This window comes from Schistocerca serialis, chromosome 4 (genome assembly GCF_023864345.2).
Source record: "Schistocerca serialis cubense isolate TAMUIC-IGC-003099 chromosome 4, iqSchSeri2.2, whole genome shotgun sequence".
Taxonomy (NCBI): domain Eukaryota; kingdom Metazoa; phylum Arthropoda; class Insecta; order Orthoptera; family Acrididae; genus Schistocerca; species Schistocerca serialis.
Genome location: NC_064641.1, coordinates 566,589,230 through 566,610,531, shown reverse-complemented (window position 1 = coordinate 566,610,531; position 21,302 = coordinate 566,589,230). Strand labels below are relative to the sequence as shown.

Sequence of the window (21,302 nt, the reverse complement as noted above, 5' to 3'; positions counted from 1 at the left end):
ACTTCTTCCAGACGTGTTACGCTCTGGATGGTACCTACTGTCGGGTTCATTCATGAGAATATGTTCTTGCGTATGATTTTGCTGTTGGTGAGACCGACTGTTATTATATGTACGCTGGTAATTGTGCTCATCGTTTTTACGTCTGTCGTAATAGTCATTCCTATACGGTGTATTGCGATGGGAATTGAAATACTGTCTTCTTTGTACATAGTTGTTTCTCTGCTCCCGTGCGTTACTATTTGTTGGACCAAGGGCTATACGTCCACGCGGCGAAACATTAAAGCCTGGTTGACCTTGTGTATTCCATTGTTGGTTAGGTATGCTAACCGGCTTGTTTTGATGTTGTTGTTGTGAAACACCTCTATTGTTACTAAAGTGTTGTTCCTGTTGCTGAAAATTTTGACGGTATTGATAATTAGAATTTTGCCTGTTATTAAAGTTTTGGTAGTTGTCGTTCCTAAAGCGTCTGTTATCTTTCCGATTGAAATTACGTCCCTGATCATAATTGTAGTACTGTTGTTGACCTTGGTTGTTACACGAAAAGTTTTTGTTTACAAAAGAATAATCAGATTGCTGTACTTCCAAGAGCTGTAAAAGATCTCTAAACGCTGAAATATTTTCTTTTTGCTGACCTGTTAGAAGTGACACTCGTAATGACCGTGGTAATTTGGAAATGCATAATTGTATAAGTGCGGATTCACTGTACGGCTCACTTAGGTACTGGTTTTGTTGGACCATATGCTCAAAAAATTGCGTGACACTGGGAAAATTTGAGTTCTCCTAATTCGGCAAACTAATTAACTGATCTTTAATTCCGCGCTGTGTCGTCTTCGACCAATACGCAGATAGAAAAGCATTCTGAAACTCTTCTACTGAATAGCATTGCCTCGCTATCGGTCTCATACGAGTTGCCGGTTCGCCTTCCAAAAAACTGCAAATAAATTCAAGTTTATGCGTTACAGGCCAAGTCGGTGGAAGAGCAAAGCTAAATTGTTGAATCCAATCCAGTGGGTGAATCTGCGTTCTATCGTTTTTGAAAACCTTAAACTTTCTCACTGACAGAAAATGTTTGTAGTCGAAATTATCATCTCTGTGTGATGGAACAGGTTCAGGATCGTAAGAGAATCTATTGAACTGTGGTTGATCGGAATCTAAGACCCGTACTCTCTGTAGATTACCCAAATTATACGCGCTGCGTGAGTCTGACACATGTTCATAAAGTGGCGTCTGTTGCGGTATGTTATTAACTGAAATGTTTTTGATCTCTGTTACTTCTTGTTGTAAATTTGACAACTTCCTACGTAACGTATTGTTAGATGAATCGATCTCATTAATTGTCTGCTGTAAATTTTGAAATTCAGGTGTTTGGTTAAATGAAACCGGTGCGGTATCGTCTGATTTATTGTCATTAGTATTTTCGATAACATCAATACGACTGGCCAATTCATCACATTTTTCAGTCAGTATTTTAACCTGATCATCGGTTTTAGAATCAGACGCATTAGTCTGTTTTTGCAACTTATGCGTAGTTTCGCTCAGTTTTTTGACATCAGCTTTGATGACATCGCATTCTTGTGTTAGTTCTAATTGTTCGAATCTGTCTGTCACTGTTTGGATATTTACTGTTTGTGTATCTGTTTTTGATTTAAGATCAGAAATTTCGTCCCGTAATTCCGCGTTCAACTGTTCTATGGTATTAATTTTGTCGGACACTGTAGTAATATTATTATTGTCTACATACGTCTTCGCTTTCGCGAACATTTTACGTTTGTCCTCTTGTCTTTGTGCAGTGATTGTTTCCATGACTTGTCGTTTTACTTTGTTTTGATCCTGAATAAATTTACGGAACCGCGTATCACTGTTTTGTATGTGCTGATTAAAGCGCTCGTTAATCTGAATGTTCTGCTGTTCGAATTTCGCGTCTATCTTTGCGTCCATTGTGCGCGAAAGTTCTACCGTCATTGCTTTAAACTCGTCGCGTAATTGTGTAGCTTTTTCAGAGCATTGTTTAGCGACTCCGCTAATTTCGTCTCTGAGTGTTTCTGTTGCGGCTGTTTGCATTTCTCTTAATTCTTGCGCAACAGACTTAATTTCTTCGCTATTTTTTTGTGAACAAGCCTCAATTTCCACGCGCAACTGTTCCTTAGTGTCATGGCACTGCGCGGCAACGGCTCTTATTTGTTCACTAAGCTGTCTGGAATTGTCGTCTAATTTTTCATTTAAGTATTGTTTGAGTTTTTCGTTATCTTGTTTGTTATCTTCCCTAAGTTGTTTGAGATCTTCGGCATTATTGTCAAGGTTTTCGTTCTGTTGTTTGACCTGTTCACTAAGTTGTCTAAAATCTTCACTTTGTTTGTCTAATTTTTCGTTCTGTTGTTTGAAATTGTTGTCTATTTTCTCACTTTGCCTTTCATTCTGTTCTATCAATATTGCCATAAATTGCTCCAAGGTGACATTACCTACTCTATTCTCAGTACTGTTTGATGGTGTATCTACAATTGTCGCGTTTTGTGTGACCATTTGGTCATTCTGTATTTTACAAAAAGGTTTATCAGTCGTATGTACACTATCAGACATTATCTCGGAATTAAATGGATCCGTCATACTCTCACTACACTGACCATTTTCATTCGAAAAATTTGTCTGTACATTACTTAGATTTTCTAAATCGGGTGTGTTAAGCTCGGCAGCGCTCATTACCATAGAGCGTCCCGCGTCATCAATTGTCGTCAACTTAACAGACGAGACAATTGAGTTCGTTTGTTCATCATTAAGGTAAAAGTCATCATTAGTGGTTGGAATGCACTGATTGTTAGTGAACGCAGGATTGTCATCATTACACTGCGTGTCACATGTCCTATCGGTAAAGTTGTTTGTGTCGGTAATTTCATTCATAATACCTCGCGATACACTATTCACAGTCTTTCGCGGCATTTTAACAATAGTCAAAATTATTCACAAAATAAATAAGCACAATGCAAAAGCAACACACAAATACAACAAAGCAACAAACTGCCGTTGACCTGTAGAAAGAAAGTCACAATATTATTAAAAGCGTTGCGCTAAATCCTAATTATATCTAAGCAAATAAGAGCAGATATCTGACTGTCGCTCAAAAGACTCTCAACGAAATACGATCCTGGACTGGGTGTCGCCAAGTGTAACCTCCCCACAAAAATTTAAAAAGACAATGTAACGACAATACTTAATAGAAATGGGAGCCAAACGTAACCTCCCTGCAATGAAATGTACTGACCAAGGCAACAAAAATGTGAAATTCGCAATCTGACTCAAATATAAATTCTTCACCAAAAAATTAAAGTCCATTCAGTGATAAGAAAATTCAATTAAACCGAAATATCGGTCTTTGGCCCTGTGCAAAAATCAAAATTAAATTCTTACCTCATTGCAACACCTAGTCAAATTTCTGCTCTTGTTGTTGCGCACCGCTTGGAGGAACTGCATTGCAAATAATAATATTCTTTTTTTTTGTGATTTTAGTGAAATTTTTCTTCAAAAGAAGTGGAATGAAATGGGAAGTGCAACGAAATCTTTAGTTCAATAAAAAATTAAAATTTTGAGAAAATGCTTTTGAAATAAAAATTATTATTGGGGCACTTGTTGGAGTTTAATTACAATAAATAAAATTTTTCATTATCTAATGATTATATTAATTAACAGTATACCTCATTCAGCATCTTGACCAGTGTTGCCGACCGCCTACATCACACAACCGCACTGGGCTGCTACTACTGACCGACCGCTCTGCATGACGACTACTAGCGTACTGCACGCGACGACTACTGACAGAGTACTGCTCTCAACTAGACAGAGCTACAGACTCGCAACGACTACATGCATAGCGACAACTAGCGAACTGCTCGCAACACTCGCGCGGTCAAGCGCATACTCTCTGGTCACAGATGCTACAATGCCTCGCCATCGCTGCTATGTTACATACGTGTTTCACAAACATTATTTCAAACGGAGTTGTGCTCATGGAGTCATGAGGCAAATTGTTATGGATATCTTCAAATACATGTACATAGTCAATTCATTTTGTTTGTTGCCTAGGTAAATGTGTTCTCATAAAGTGATTTAATTCCAGAAAGATTCATTCTACGGGATTCGCACTGGGGTGTAAGATACCGTAAAAATATGCTTAATTCCACTTTTTTCAGTGAAATCTTTGAATTTGTTCCTCTGAGTTCTCTGGAGGAGTAAGTAAAGGCAATATAATTTTATTGATATTCCGGGCGTCCAATACTAATCTCAAGCTGCCCGTCAGCCTTCTGGATCGGAAGTAAGGGGTTGTTATAAGGTGATAGTGAGGTTTCTGTCCCCCCCCCCCCCCCCCCTCATTCTAACATCATTTTTATTTCCTTTCAGACAGCTTTTTCTTTGTAGTGAGGAACGGAATATGTGGCGCGACAAAAAGGTTTCGTGCTCCTTGACCATCATATCGTAGACGTAACCTTTTATGATGCCGGGCTTCAACGAAAATACAGGCGCATATTGCGTTAGTGAGTGTTTCAATTACTTCTGTTGATTCGAGTTCTAATATTCTGACTCGTCAACTTTACTTTCAATTTCTCCTGTGGTGTCATTTAATTCTTCACCAGTTCCCTTAATGTATGTAGGGTGGCCAACAAACGGTTCTTCTCCCGTTAAAAACATAATTAGCGGCTCCCCATAGGTTATGGTGGGACTCCCATATTCCATCCTATCACCGACCGTGTTCCTAGCAAGGTTCAGAGTTATTTGCCTTCCATCACTGACGAAAGTTAGGGAAGCTCGAGCCAAGTATACAATCGCATACCTGTCTCGAAAAAAATATAATTCCAGGATACATGGGACTGAGATGTGCTTCACCACGAATGAGCATTTTATTACTTCATTTCCCACGGTTACCTCCACCTGTACCTGAAACTTTATACTTTCATTTTTCCCTTTTTGGATTCGACAGTTCAGCACCGGAAGACGTGGCAATGTTTTCACCGCAGCAATATATCCATACAGTTTCTCACTCATGACCGACATTGATGCACCAGTATCGATAATCACACTTACTGGTACATTGTTAATCGTCGCCTGAATCGCGGCTTGTACACACTCTTTACTTTTGACGAATTGCCTCTCGGGCTCCCTTGAGATTACGTCTCGTATATCTACGCCATCGTTGCCTCGTAGCATGGTTGTCTGTTCCCTAATTCCGCCCCCAATTAATTTCCTATCGACAAAGCATGGGGGACTTAATCTGGTCGCTGAGCGTTTAACGGCCGTGCGGAGTTTTGTTGTTGTTCCGTCACGTGCTCATGTGTTCACGACAATATTGACCGGCACACTTCCGTGCGTGCGGTCATGCGATTGATCGTGCTGTTTTCATATTTTTCGCCTGGTAGTTATTGACGAAGCTACAACATTATGGCGCTTCCTAGTATAATCTTGTTCCACGCCTTTAAAATACGGTTTGTTACCGTTTACACTTTGATCCTGATTGCCACAATTCTGAGGACTATGAAAACTACTGCCCTTGTTTAGTTCCTATTTTTATAATTATTTCCATTATTCGTTTGCCCATTCTTCCATGGGCTACCAAAACCTTTATTAGTCTTGCCATTATTGTTGTTAGATGCAGTATTCATTTCTCCTACTGCTTGTCTAGCGTCTTCCTGAATTAAGTCCAGGGAATCAATCATTGACATGAATACTTCAAGGTCAGTTAATTTTTCCCAGATAGCAATTGGCCACTTGACCTTTAAGTTTCGCAGGACGTCTCGTGTAGAGATCGGTTCTGTCCAGTACCTTGTTATACTCAGGTACCTTTCGAAATATTTGCGTAATGAACTTTTCTTAACGGTATACAACTCTGGATTGTAGACCTGTTTTCTTAGTCTTTCTTGAATACTCAAGGACCAGAATTTATTAAGAAATTGCTTCTCGAATTCCTTAATGATATCGCACATTTCTGCAGCCTCCATAGCCCAGAGAGCCGCATCCTCTGTAATGTACGATACTACTAATTATATCTTTTGTCTTTCTGACCAGTAGCTAGGCATTATGTTTCTAATGTTTTTTTACAAAGACGACAGGATTTGTCGTTTGCTTGTCTTCATTAAAGGTTTGGAATTGTCGTTGTTTTAACATCGACCCATCTAATTCCATGCGCACAAGCGTAGGTGCAATCTCGCCCACCGCTGCTTCATTATCATATCCTCCGTTTGTTTCACAAATATTGCTATTTTGCTGAGGGGTTGGATTGTCGTTGCCCTGCACGTTAACGATCGGTGCATTACCGTATCGCTTCTTGATTTGAGGCTGCTTGCTGGAGCAACTATTCTCGCAGCTACACTTCGCTTCAACTCGTGATAACTTCTCGACATTTATTTCTCACAACGCGTAGGTTCAATATCTCATGCAGTGTTTCTCAGATGCCGCTCTTCACATTTTCGGTGTTATACTCTATGTGGTTCAGCCAAGCATCCTTATTCTGGCCAGACACAGAATCGACATGTGTTTGTACATTGCTGACCCCCGTGTACATTGTCCAGCATCGCTACGCCACGCGCTTACATGTCAGCGTTGAGCTCTCCTGTCAGATTTCTGTGACGCGCTGTCACCCTATCCTCGCGCTATCTGTCCTTTTCATCCATTACGTATACTATTCTTTTAATTAAACTTTCTTCGTGTTCTTTCTCCTTTAATTATAGTTTCCTGAGATATTCACACATGAGGTTTTCCTTGGAACTCATTCGTGTTTAAGATTTACGAACAATTCCGGTTTCCGGTAAATCTATTTTTCCATCTTTCACAACTATTTTCTCCATACGCCCATAAGCTTCCCTAGAAGGGACTTGCGCATCGGGTTCCCTATTTGTGGATTGGATATCCGATTCCCCATTGACAGTCTGAGTATCGTTTTACTGTGGTACATGCTCCAATACATGTTCCTCTCTATGTTCCGTCTCCTCTACGTTTTCACTTCCTAAAATTACTACCTTCTTTGGTCGACCCAAAATTATTGTTAAACTAGATGACTTATCGTACATACAATGAAATCACAGACATCGTCACACGGTATATATTCACTTTCACCTTCAGTCTTTTATCCACTGGGCTCCCTTCCAAAAGGTTATACACAGTTGAAAATGGAAAAATGTCACTTAAGGTGCTACTCAAACTGGTGTCAAGCATACGCAAAGCAATGCACACTAGTGCAATTTACATGCAAATGTTACTTGACGTAAGTTACATTTATTCCAAATTATCATAAAGTTCATGCACCAGACGAAGTTACTAGTCATTATATCAGCAAGCTGGTGCACTGAGACAAATGTCCTCACCTTGTATATGTTTCTGCCACTGGTCAACTTATGGTCCAAACTCAGTTTCTTTTTGTCCAGAATCAAACGTCTCTGTTCTCCTTCACTCATACAATAGAATTCTCGTTCAGTTTATGGAAAAGAATCAAGTACAGTGTTAAATATACGTCTTACATATACACATACATTTGTAAGTTACACAGTAATCACTATGTATTCTTAAGTTTTCTATATTCTTTAAATATATTCTTTAGATATATTTGACACTCTAAAACAAGACTTTGGCCCCACGCTATGGTTGCCAATTGTACTAATTGGAACGTGGGAGACGAGATACGGGCAGTAGTAAAGCTGTGAAGATGACTCGTTAGTCGTGCTTGGGTAGCATGGTAGAGCTCTTTCCTGCAAAAGGCAAAGGTCCCGAGTTCGAGTCTCGGTCCGGCACACAGTTTTAATCTGCCAGGAAGTTTCATATCAGCGTACACTTCGCTACACAGTGTAATCTCATTCTGGAAACATCTCCCAGGCTGTGGCTAAGCCATGTCACCACACTCTCCTTTCTTTCGGGAGTGTTAGTTCTGCGAGGTTCGCAGGAGAGCTTCTGTAAAGTTTGGAAGGTAGGAGACGAGGTACAGACAGTATTACAGCTGTGAGGACGGGCGTGAGTCTTGCTTGGGTAGCTCAGATGGTAGAGCACTTGCCCGCGAAAGACAAAGGTCCCGAAGTCTCGGTCCGGCTCAAAGTTTTAATCTGCCAGGAAGTTTCGTAATTAGAATGTATTACAGTTCTATTATATTTACATAGAATCTGTGAAGGACTTGTGATACTTCCCCTGCTGTAGCTGACGTGTGTTAAGTTCGTAAATTAATTTCAATTTAGTTCTCTTGTTCACGCAGTGAGAAAGAGTAACGTTTGAAGTCTTAAGAAAGAGACCGGTAAAAGGAGTGCGTAGTTATTAAGTAGTAAAAAGCTTTTAACAAATAGGCTTCAGTTAATTGTTCAGTGTATATTTTAGGTGGTTTTTAGATGGGTATGTACGCGAGCTACTGAGAAGAAAAGCTTTTTACGTTTTCTGTCTTAGTAGTGTAAAACCAATGTGTGTGAAGTGTAGTTGTTCAAAAGTCAGTGTGATCTGTAACAGCCTAGTACGACAGTTTACAGAAAATGAAGTTATTATTACATGAAGTTGAAATTTTTATTATCTGGTGTTCTACATAAGATTGAAAAAAGAATTTACTTTCGTAGACAATATTTCGAGAGTTAATCTTTTTCTACGAACTGACAAGCAAATCTACACAAGTGATGTATTCCGATTTTAATCGGCTTTGAATATGTTGTAGTATAGAGCAAAGTAGAAGACTATTTTTTTATACGTGCCTATACGACCGTTAAGGAGGTGAAACATCCCCTTTTAATAATTGAGGGCAACATTTCTGAATGAATGCCGCTGAAACGCTAATATATACTACAAAAAATTCAAATGAGAATTCCTTCTTTCTTAATTTAGCCGGCCGTGGTGGCCGAGCGGTTCTAGGCGCTACAGCCTGGAACCACGCAACTGCTACGGTCGCAGGTTCGAATCCTGTGTGATGTCCTTAGGTTAGTTAGGTTTAAGTGGTTCTAAGTTCTAGAGGACTGATGACCACAGAAGTTAAGTCCCATAGTGCTCAGAGCCATTTGAACCATTTTTCCTTAATGTACCTTACAGCAGTGCACCCATATTTGTCGAAAAAGTAATTTTTTTTCGAAATCTCCTCCACACACTATTTTGTTTTACATTTCGACATTTGATGAACAGCCAAACATATAGCACTGTTGATACCAAGTATGATCATTTAAGATGAAGTGGTATTCCGAAGAAGCCTTTGTCAGTAATAAGCCACATATATCTCCATATAACTGTACACTCACCGGGTATGTGTCTGCTTGAATGCCAGTTGTAACGTTGGCTTCTTTATTAAGTGTTTCCCAAATAAATATGTTCTAAGAGTATATTCTACATATTTTGCTGTATGTACATATTTTTCTTTTAATTTTATGAAATATAAAATACCCTGTGCTGTATTAGTGTTTTCTATTTTGTGTATTTTCCAGTTTTTAAAGGAAAAGTGAGCGTTGTCTCAGATTTAGGTGATTTCTATTCATTGTAACCACTCATTTACCACGCATATTGAAAAAAGTTGACAAAAATCGGAGCTGAAAACTGATTGTGATGGAAGAAATATATTTTTAGATTATTATTTCTTAAATGCGTGCAAACATTGTATTTATGCAATTCAGATATGTGTGATAAATGTTACAAAAAGCTTTTTCACGGCGAAAATTTATATACGACTAATAGCTGAATCTCTCTGGTCGTTCCGTCTCTTTACCACGTTAATCGATGCTGTTAATTTTTTTTTTCGCTTTGCCCGGTCCATGAATCTAAACAAGACAGATCATTCATTTGTATTAGGTATATGAACCTGTTCAAACCATTTCCTTACGAACTCCGACATCAGTTTACAGGAAGTAGAAGCGAACACAAGGACGTTACCCGATTTGTAAAAACCTTTTTTAACCTCTCATCCGAACTTGCCGGTTTTTTGTTTACAGATACAATGCGATTTTATCGCATAACTGTGTTTTAAGGTATTCAGGGATTTTGGTACATTTTCAACATCTGCTGTTTCTTAAAAGGAAAATGTTCGACCTACATGGCCGGCCGGTGTGGCGGAGCGGTTCTAGGTGCTACAGTCTGGATCCGTGCGACCTCTACGGTCGCCAGTTCGAATCCTGCCTCGGGCGTGGATGTGTGTGATGTCCTTAGGTTAGTTAGGATTAAGTATTTCTGAGTTCTAGGGGACTGATGACCTCAACAGTTAAGTCCCATAGTGCTCAGAGCCATTTGAGCCATTTCGTCCTACATGCATTTCCAAATTGAAACCTCACTGGTCGGAATTCCACACATTTGCCTCTCAGATTTCACAGTCTCCACAAATTATCAATTCATCTCTATTCGCTATTTGCGCATGAATAATAAAATTATTCAATTGGCTTGAAAAAAAAATCCCAGGTATTTCTTTAAATACATGAGTCAGTTTTGAAGAAGCCTTGAATAAATATTGTAATAATTACCAGCAGTCCTGTCTTGTAAAGTCCACCCGCTTATATCCAGATCTTTATCGGTAATGATCTGCCCATGGGGAAATGAAATTTATCTAACACACACATTGAATTACCTAATAACTTTCCACTTCTCGTCTTACATGTAGCAATTCGTTCTCCTTATTTATACAGATCATTACCAATTATAGCCTTTCTGTAACTATGTTTTACAGTTTCAAATTTGTTCATACCACAGCACTAAAATTAAATGCCTCTTGGTTTGAACTCAAGGTCTGTGTCACGTTTTACTTTTTTATCGTCTTTTCTTTCTTCTTTATAATCTTGTTCATTGTGTTCTTCAGTTAGAAATTCATAACTGTGATGCAAAAGTAATTTCTTCGCCAACGATAATAGTTTCCACATTATATTTTGACTAATCACACATTGTACATACTACATGCCAAATATTTTGTGTTCATTGCCATGAGTTTCGAAAACGTGAGTCGAGAGAAACGGTAGACTGCGCGTCCAACACACTACGTGTCGGCATCACAACCAGTGACAAGAACGTCACCTCGGCACTCGGCGTTCCCCTCACACCACTTGTCCCCGATCTACCGCAAGTGGGCTTTGGTAAGGATGGTCGGCCGAGGGAAAGAGAGGGGCAAACATCACTTCCTTGCCGCTCCTGTCATGAAACTGCGGTCGTCCGACGTGCTTGGCGTGCAAAATCAATACATTTAACAATTTTGTTCCGACCAATTCTGCACTTTCTCATTATTGTACATATTTAAAATAGTGTACAAACAATTGCCAATAAAATATAATTAAATCTGGATAGGTTACAACTCGAAAACAAAACAAAAAATATACCAAATGTGAAAATGAAACACAAATATGATAGAAGTTATTTTAAGTTTCATAATCTTTGGAAATAGTGGTAAGTTCCTATGACACCAAACTGCTGAAGTTATCGGTCCCTAGGCTTACACAACTTCTTTATCTAACTTACACTAACTTACGATAAGGATACACCCATGCCCGAGGGAGGACTCGAACCTAAGACGGAGGCGGCCGTATATATATATATCCAAACAGACTCATATATTTTAAGAAACACATGGGATTTTTTCAAGAAAAATCAATAATTTGTCAGAAATAACCGAGAAATTTCTCTATATCAATTTCTGCATGCCCAATATGTGTCAACTTTTTCCTAGGTTATTTCTGACAAATGTGTCTTTGGAATACCACATGTTCCTATACGATAGAATTTGGTATCAACGATACTATACGTTTCTATTAGTCAAATGTCGAAATGAAAACAAAATACTAGGGGGTGGGCGAGGAGGTGGTTATTTCGAAGAAAATGCTTTTTCGGGAAAGTCATGGTGCATAGTAGTAATGTACACAAAAATCCACAGACCTCTATTTCAAGTTTCTTAGGTCTTTCACCGTTTCAACGTTAATTTTTCAGAAATATTAAACTCAATTCTCTTCAATTACTGTTTCTTCCCTTAACAATCTTACAGGCACATATTAACAATATTTGTAGTTTGGCTCTACAGTACAACATGTTAAAATCGATCAAGATCCCTTGGATCCCTTGGACAGTTTTACATGTGTGTAATATGATAAAACACTCTACAAGAGGGCAGAAATGTATTATTCTTGTTTGGATATTATTCTTGTTTGGACTACTGATGTCAAAAAAAAAAGAAAAAGAATTTTTTACCGGATACTCTGTCTTCCACATCGACTCCAGTTTCTTCTTCTATGAAATCATCAGAAACATCCTTCCAGTCATAGAGTCCTTGATTATACTCTTTCCTTCCGTTTGCTCTGTCCTCTGCATTTAACAGTCACCCATTGAACTCACAATGTTACCACACTTCCTTTTAATTTCAACGAATGTTGTCATGACTTTTGTATATGCTAAGTCAGTCCTTCCGACGGTCATTCCTTTTTCGATTATTCACATGTATCCTGCACCTATTTTGCTTGGCTGCCCTGCATTGCCTGTTCAGTTAATTGCTAAGTTATTTTTATTTCTGTAATCCTGTCTTCCTCTGTACATCCTCATTTCGTCAATCTATTGAAGAAACTGGTCTGTTACCCAAAGTTTCTTTCAAGATAATCTCCTTGCGCGTTTGTGTGACTGTCCACGATCTGTGGTCGCTCTTTTTAGAGTTCTCCACTACTCTTCAACTGGACTGGCTACTCAGGTGTTCCTTATCGCAACACCCACATCCTTAGCAAGATCCAAACGCGCCTCGTCATCCCACTTTTGCATGGAACCCCACTTCCTTCTACGCCGATTCTTCCGAACCTCAGGCTGCTCTTAATTATTAATAAATTCTTATGTCTGTCTATATCTGCTCCTGGGTACGCCTCATAAGGCAATATCTAATTTCGGAGTCTCATCCTGTCCATAACGTAATCGAGCTGGAATCTCCTAGTGTATCCTAGTCTTCTCCAAGTGTACCGCTTCCTCTTTTGACTCTTGAATAGAGTATTCGCTATTACCATCTGAAATTTGCTGCAGACCTCAATTTAATCTTTGTCCTCTCTCATTCGTAATGCCTAACCCGTATCCTCCCGTACCTTTTCTTCTATTTCTTCCCCTACAACCACGTTACAGTTCCCGTGATTATTAGACTTTCATCTAACTTACGTCCTGAATTACCCGTTCTATATCCTACATAATTTCTCTCATCTTCTTCTTGCGACTTCGGCATGGATATCTGAACTATCGTTGTTGATGTTGTTTTACTGCCGAATAATTAGAACAACCGTATCACTAGACAGCTCGCAGGAGCTCACTCTTTGTTCTACCTTCCCGCTAATAACTGAACCTACCTCCATTATTTCTATTTTGCTGACGTTGATTTTACCATATTTTCATCTGACAAGAAATCCTTAGCTTCTTTCCATTTCACTTTACTGACCGTACTACGTATATATTCGGCCTTTGTAAGCCCCTTCTCATGATAAATAGCTTTCCTGATACGTTAAACATCTGACATTCCAAGCTCCGAGTCGTAGCATGTTATGCCTTCGTTGGTTATTCCAATTGTTACCATGTTCACCTCCCACTAGGCAGTCCCCACCTGGAGATCCGAATGGAGGATTTGACCAGAATCTTTTGGTAATGGAGAGATCATCATTTCACTATTTCAGTCACAGACCACATGTCTTGTGGATGCATACTATGTGTATATAATGCAGTGGTTTCTCTTGCCTTCTGCATCCTTATTCCGTTGATCATTACGTTTTCAACGACAGTTTCCCTCGCCATGGCAAGAGAGTTCCCTGAAACACTGCCCGCACCTCTGACCTCTTTGACGGGACTGTTGGCAGACTGCGGATGATTTTTTATGCCGGAAGTTTCCTGCAATCCTTGCTGACAGCATTTATTCAAAATTTAGCAATGACTGTATCTAAAGCCTTGGTTCATGGCGTTTTTATTACTAATCCAACACTTACCGCTAGATCACAGGTGCAATATCGCAGCGATACTCTGTGACCTGGACTCGACAATCATTCCGCATTAGGTTTCCTGTGGTATTTGGCGTTGCATGTTCTCGCACAGATTATACAATTACATAGATTAGAGGCCGCGGTGGTATGTTAGCACGGAGATGTCGCCCGATAGCATCACGGATGAGTTCAATCGGTTTTATGTCACGGCACTTAAGTGGATTTGGCGTTGATGTAGATTCAATTTATGCTCATCAGACCACTGTAGCACGATTCTGGCCTGATGGGAAGGACTCACCCCGCTTCTAGGTGCCAACGTTATCGTGTAAAATATCAAGAACAAGGGAATTCGGGTAGTCCACAACATTGTTAATACAGTCCACAGCTGTACCATCTCTTCATTTACTGTTGCATGCCCCATGGAAGCCCAGGAGAATGTCTGCCTTAGCACAGTACCGCTCCCGTCGGTCTGCGTTCGTGGCACGGTACAGAACCTGACATGTGCCGTCAAGAACTACACTAATTAAAAATACTACAATTATGCGACTTTCAAAGACGCAAGTAATTCAAAAGTTTCGCGTACGCATAATGTCGCGTCATGATAGTACTTTCCAACAGTGATGGGATATTTCTCATAGTCTGAGTAGATGCTGCAAGGCAACTTTCTGTTGAATAACTTCGCTTGCTGTTCTCGTATTGTTGGATGTTTGAGACTACTGAGTAGTGGATGGCTTCCGAAATTCAAGCATTTTGCTCTTTAAAAGGTAAACGAAAAGACATGTAAGAAGTATCTAGAATGCGTCAATAAATCTGTGAGATTAAATATCTTTAGAAATAAATAACTGAGTAGTATATCCTGAGTCGTAAACTCTTGTACTGTTATAAACGATTGCACGTTTTCGCAACCAAATAATTGAAACTTCCTGGTTCGCAGGAGAGCTTCTGTAAAGTTTGGAAGGTAGGAGACGAGATACTGGCAGAAATAAAGCTGTGAGTACCGGGCGTGAGTCGTGCTTCGGTAGCTCAGTTGGTAGAGCACTTGCCCGCGAAAGGCAAAGGTCCCGAGTTCGAGTCTCGGTCGGGCATACAGTTTTAATCTGCTAGGAAGTTTCATATCAGCGCAAACTCCGCTGCAGAGTGAAAATCTCATTCTGGAATAAAGTAATTGTTCATGTTAGTATGTAGATTATATGAGAATAGAGACGAAATATCGGACTGCCGCTCAGGAACGAACATGTGGAAAATACTGTCGAGAAGAAGGGTCAGGATGATAGGATATGTGATAAGGCATCGTGGTATAACCTCCACGGTTTTAGTGAGAACTGAACTATGTCAAAATTCAGAAGTGTATCCATTCGGTATTGTCAAATGCTTTCTCTAGCATCTCGGCAACATACATTAAAGTAGATCTGCCTTTTTCCGGAACTCAAGCTGAACTTCCCCGAGGTCGGCTTCTGCAGAACCAGTTTCTCATTCTTCCGTAAATAGTTCGGTAATATTCACACCTGTCAGCACCCGCTTTCTTTGGAATTTGAATTATTACGTACTTCTGGAAGTTTGGTGATATTTCCCGTCTCATATCTCGCACGCCAGCTAAAATTGTTTTGTCGTGTATATCAGCACTTCGGACGGAATGTCGTCTACTCCTCCAGCCTTGTTTCTGTTTCGGTCTTCTTCTCGCAGTGTCATATTTCCCATCTCACATCTCGTCTTTGGCCACGTTCTCTATCTAAAATATTGCTTCAAGTCCATGTTGCTTGTAACCCCAGCACGATTGTACTCGATCCCGTGAGTCTTCTTCCTTAAGGCTCCTAGCGTGAACTCTTTTCGAATCATAGCCCCATATGTAACATCAACTAATTCCCTTTTTCTTTTTACCATGTATAATTTCTGAAGTTTTCAGATACTTGGACGACGTTCTCAGAATACCTGTTAAGCAATTGAAAGATTGCTCTTAAAATATTTAATCTTGTCATTTCCGCAATATAGATATATTGCGGAGATGTATTGTGCAGTTCATGATATATTGTACAGTTATTATACATTGTGCAGTTCAGTACAGTAAATACTATTGATCAATACTGTAGTTTCAGTTAACACTAAAATGTGGTTGCGTTCAATGGAAACATTACAGATACAGCAAGGACGAGCCAGGACACGCCATTAAAGCGGTTGTCACTGCTAATAGCCGTTAGTCGCGTTGTTTTGGTGTTATGGCAGATATGTCCTGGGAGGTTTTGACAGCCTGTAGCTGAAGTCATACTAAGCAAATACTACTCTTCACGTATGTCTTGTGACGGGCATTGTCAACGGAGAAAGCCGGTCTGTTACCTCTTCCAAACAAAATGATTTTTAAAGCTGAATTTATATATGCAACCCACAGAGTGGTTCCATATTAGTCTTGTGCGATATAGTTGTATCCACATGTATCTACTAAACAATTTCCGTTTGAGGGCGTTGCTGCAGTGTATATGCAATCCAGAGCTACTCCAAGGTGGTATATAAGTGCCGACCGACATGTAGATAACGGGTTAGTGTGGCCGCCGAACGGAAACATTTTGATCGCTCTTTGTAATAGCAGTAACAGTAAAGCACGGGGAATAACCGACGCTACTGCGCTGCTTAGTTGCTGCTGGTGTACTGGTTGCTCTTCGTCTGTTTACTGTCCCTTTAATGCATATAGATGTAACTATTATCGCACTTGACTAATTTCAGACCGCAGCATCGAATAGACACGTTGAATTCCGCTTTAGAAACAATATTGCCTGTAATGGGACACAAACCAACTCTTTGTGTCGACTCTATGTGTTACTTGTGTTGGGGTGATTCCCATTCAACTTTGAAAAAAAGAAAGTGCAAGCATCTGACAAAAGACCAAAAAAAAAAAAAAAAGCGCCTGACAACACGCAGGAGAGCACGCTGAATAAGGGTGATACTCAACAAACGTTCGAATGAAGGCAGCTGGTTTGGCTGTCACAGATTATTTCTAAACCAGCTAAATTGAGTGAAAACTTTCAAATATTTGGGGGGGGGGGGGGGATACCTACGATTGTTTACTTCAAAAAGAATATGCTCCGCACATTATTGATTAAGCCTTAGGGATGTTATATGAATGAGTAGTCAACGGGAATCATTCGTATTGAACATCGAAAATTTTATAATCAATCAATGATGGTTTCAAACATTTACTTTGAAACGTTATGTGCCTTCCAACTCTAGTATTACTTAATAAATGAATACAAAATAGTAGCTGTCTCATTCGGACGGTTGTGTAGGACGTACCTGCATAACTTCATTTACAGGTTTAATAAATGGACTGCCATAATGATTTTCACAGCATTAAGCATTGTAGGTCTTCCTGTTGTTAAATCTAGATTTCAGTAACTTCGTTCCGTTTACTCTTTGAGATGCAGTTCTTCAAAATGAATGACTCTCAACTGTAAATACTGTAACTCATTAGAAATTCAACCTGTATGTTGTCAACAAGAAGGATGAGTAATCTCGCAGCTTTTAGGCAATCCTCTGAAATATATGTACATTCCAGTCAACATCCGTACGGTCTTGATGGCCTCTGAAACTTTCCAGGTGACAAATACTTATATTATTGGACGATAAGCCTTTGACAGAGTACACGGTGAAGAATGACTTAGCCGCTGGCTTACGTTGTCTGAAGAATGAAGCTCCGCCCTGCAACGCAATCCACGTTGTATTAAAATTTCCTGGCAAATTAAGATTTCATACTTCAAGCCAAATCCTCGTATATCAGAAATGATGCTTCGACATCCAAGCCATTATATCGCACTTCATGACTGTAGTGTAGTTTTTTAGGATGACATTTAATACTAACTTCGTAACAGGCGACAGAACACTGAAGAAAACTTTTGAAAATCAGTACTCTGAAATCATTTAGCCGTCCACAATTGTAAGAAACTAATGAGATATTTCAGAGCGTATATTAACTTTAACTGTTCTTTTAATTGAGAGCACTGCACTCCAATACACCACATGCACATAATTTGATGCCAAACAGAGAACGATTTCACGCTCTTGTTTCTACCTCGTGTGAATTACCAATTAATGTTCTTGTGAATATGGGAGCACAATTTTTTGTCATAGATGTTTTATTCGGAAGGATACCCAGCGATAACGACATCATTAGGCAGGTTGTTACATTTAGAAGGGCCAATGTTGGTTCCTGTATAGTCTGACTCGTGGTGTTAATGAATGTATTGCGAAACACACTGATAGGCGTCGGTACAGCTAGTATCGTTTTCATATCATGCTGTTAAAACTACTGCTCGTTAGTTTGCAGCCATTTAAGTAACAAGTTTGCACTTGTGACATTCAGCTCCACAACCACTCCCGCGCAGCAAATCTGCACGGATCAAAGAAATTTTTCGAAGAAATAATGATTTTGGCTGTTGGTTCCCTTAAATCAAGAAAAAGCAGATAAAATAAAGCTGTAATAGCTCCACAACATGTAAGGTGACTGAAATGAATCTTTTTTATGGTGGTACTAGATTACACTCATGGTCTAGAGGTACCGTCTTTGATTAGTAATCGACACGTCCTCGGTCCTGTATTTGAATCCCGCTGCTGCTTAAATATTGATTAATGATCATCACTGGAGGCCAAATATTTCCAGCATAAGAATTCACCGGCATTCTACCAAGGGCGGAGGAGCGGACAGAGGTTCTAGGCACTCTCTTGACCTAGGGGTGGGAAACTGCCCCTAAAGGCGGAAGAATCAAAAATGAACAACGGCATGAAGATTCAGAAGGCAATGGAAACCACTGCATTAACGACACGTAACGTGTATCACAGGACATGTGGCCCATACCTGAAAGTATGTCATGATGAGCTTTCCATTGGCAAAAGGTCCAGGAATAGTCCCCCAATCGGATCTCCGGGAAGGTACTGCCAAGGAGGAGATGACCATGAGAAAAAGAGTGAATAATCAACGAAAGGATAAAGTTACGAGCCAGGGCGTGTAATGTCAGAAGCTTGAACGTGGTAGGTAAACTAGAAGACTGAAAATGGAAATGCAAAGGCTCAATGTAGATATAGTATTGGTCGGTGAAGCGAAGTGGAATGAAGATAGGGATTTCTGGCCAGATGAGTACAGGGTAATATCAACAACAGCAGAAAATGATGTAACGGGAGTAGGATTAGTTATGAATAGGAAGGTATGGTAGAGAGTCTGTCACTCTGAACAGTTCAGTGATAGGGATGTTCTTATCAGAATTGATAACGATAGTTCAGGTATACATGTCAACGTCGCAAGCGGAAGTTGAAGAGATTGAGAAAGTATATGGAGATACTGAAGGAGTAATACAATACGAAAGGGAGATGAAAATCTAGTAGTAATGAGGGACTGGAATGCCATTAAAGGGGAAGACGTACAAGAAATAGTTGCTGGAGAACATGGGCTTGGGTCAAGGAATGAGAGAGGAGAAAGATTGAGTTCTGCTATAAATTTCAGCTAGTAATAGCGAATATGCTGTTCTAAAATCACAAGACAAGGAGGCATACTTGGAAAAGGCTGGGCGACACAGGAAGATTTCAGTTACATTACATCGGTGTCAGACGGAGATACCGAAATTAGATACTGGATTGTAAGGCGTACCCATGGGTAGATATATATTCTGATCACAGTATGGTAGTGACGAAGAGTAGTTTGTAGTTTAAAAATAGGTCAGAAAGAATCAACGCACGAAGAAGTGGGACACATGCATTTACATGCATAGTGACAGATAAGCTATGGTCATGGCGATACATTAAAGTGTGTTCTATCTTTTTGTCATAGAGCCAGAACCCAGCATTAAGCTAGCAATAATGATGTAACTTCCGGAAACCATTTGAAGATGAACGTTAAAAGGTTCGAAAACCGGTTCATGGAATGAAACGTAATTATTCAAAAAAAAAGTGACTGGTTGCAGTTTTGCGTAACTTATTTACATACAATATTATTTGCTATCTTATATCATTGTGAGTTTTTGACATTTTAAGTTACTGAAGTTGTCTAATACACGTTTGTAAAATCGTAGTTATAAGACAGGGCTTCTGCCTATAGTGTAAAGCTCTGGTCGTAAGAAACTTAGAACATATATAGACAAAAATCGAAGCATTCGTGAGTTCGTATACAGTATGGACTCGGTTCAGTAACGTACTCGTGCGGTAGCGTTCTCGCTTCCCGCGCCCGGGATCCCGGTTTCGATTCCCGGCGGGGTCAGGGATTTACTCTGCCTCGTGATGACTGGGTGTTGTGTGATGTCCTTCGGTTGGTTAGGTTTAAGTAGTTCTAAGTTCTAGGGGACTGATGACCATAGATGTTAAGTCCCATAGTGATCAGAGCCAGTAAAGTACCAGTTCATGCACAAGAGGCACGAGATACTTTATTATTTATTGCAGAATCCAAGCTTAAGTTCATGGTCATCTGGCACAAATATCTAGAACTGCATTCATACTCCACAAGGCCCTGTATGATCCATGCCGGAGGCTACCTTGCTGCGTTCCCCTTTTGTGTTCAATTGGAAATAGGGACGAGGAAAAAAATATTGTCCTGATTTCTCTCCTCTACGCCTTTCTTACGCCAGATGTACGTTGGTGGAGTTAGAATCATTCGGAAGTCTGTTGCAAACGCTTGATCTGTGAACTTTCTCAGTAGTGTTCCGCGAAGAAAGACTTCAATCCTCGACATATTGCAATTCCATTTAGTAATACCAGCGCTGATAGCGAACCTACAGTTAAATATGGCAACACGCCTCTGAATTTCATCTATGGTTTCCTTTAGTTCTCCATGGTGGCAATCCTAAACACATGAGTGGTACTCAGCAAGGGGACGGACAGATATTTCGTACGCGGTTCACTATACAGTGAGGTACACTTAATTATATTTGTCCCAATAAATCGAAGTCGACCATCCGCCTTTGCTACACCGTCCTTAAGTGCTTGTTGCATTTCATGTCTTTTTGCCGAGTTACGCTAGATACTTAACAAATGTGAGAGCGTCAAGAAGCACACCATCAATACTGTATTCAAACAATACGGGACTGTTTTTCCTACTGCATTAATATAAATTATTCCACATTTACGAGAAGCTGCGATTAATGACACAAGTCAGAAATTGTGTACAAGTGGTCCTGTACCTTCCTACACACAAACAGCGATGACACTCTCCCGTACTACTCCATCATCAACAGTCTGAGACGGTTTCACACACTATCGGTGACATCGTTTGTGTATATTGAGAACGACAACATATCTTTCTATTTTTATTTATAGGTGTAGTTCAGTGAGACCAAATTGAGGAGCATATCCCCAAGGTCATGGAAGGTGCCAGTATATGAAATTTCAACATAAGAGTAATAACAAATAAAAATGAAATGTTTATGAACCCAAAAAGTTAAGTCA

At 39.8% G+C, this 21,302-nt stretch overlaps 1 non-coding gene across 1 annotated transcript; it reads left to right on the top strand.

The window, feature by feature from the left end:
- Positions 1-14,900: 14,900 nt before the first annotated feature.
- Trnas-cga (transfer RNA serine (anticodon CGA)) lies at positions 14,901-14,975 on the top strand. The gene has a single exon. It is a non-coding gene; the product is annotated as a tRNA-Ser (tRNA).
- The last annotated feature ends 6,327 nt before the right edge of the window (positions 14,976-21,302 follow it).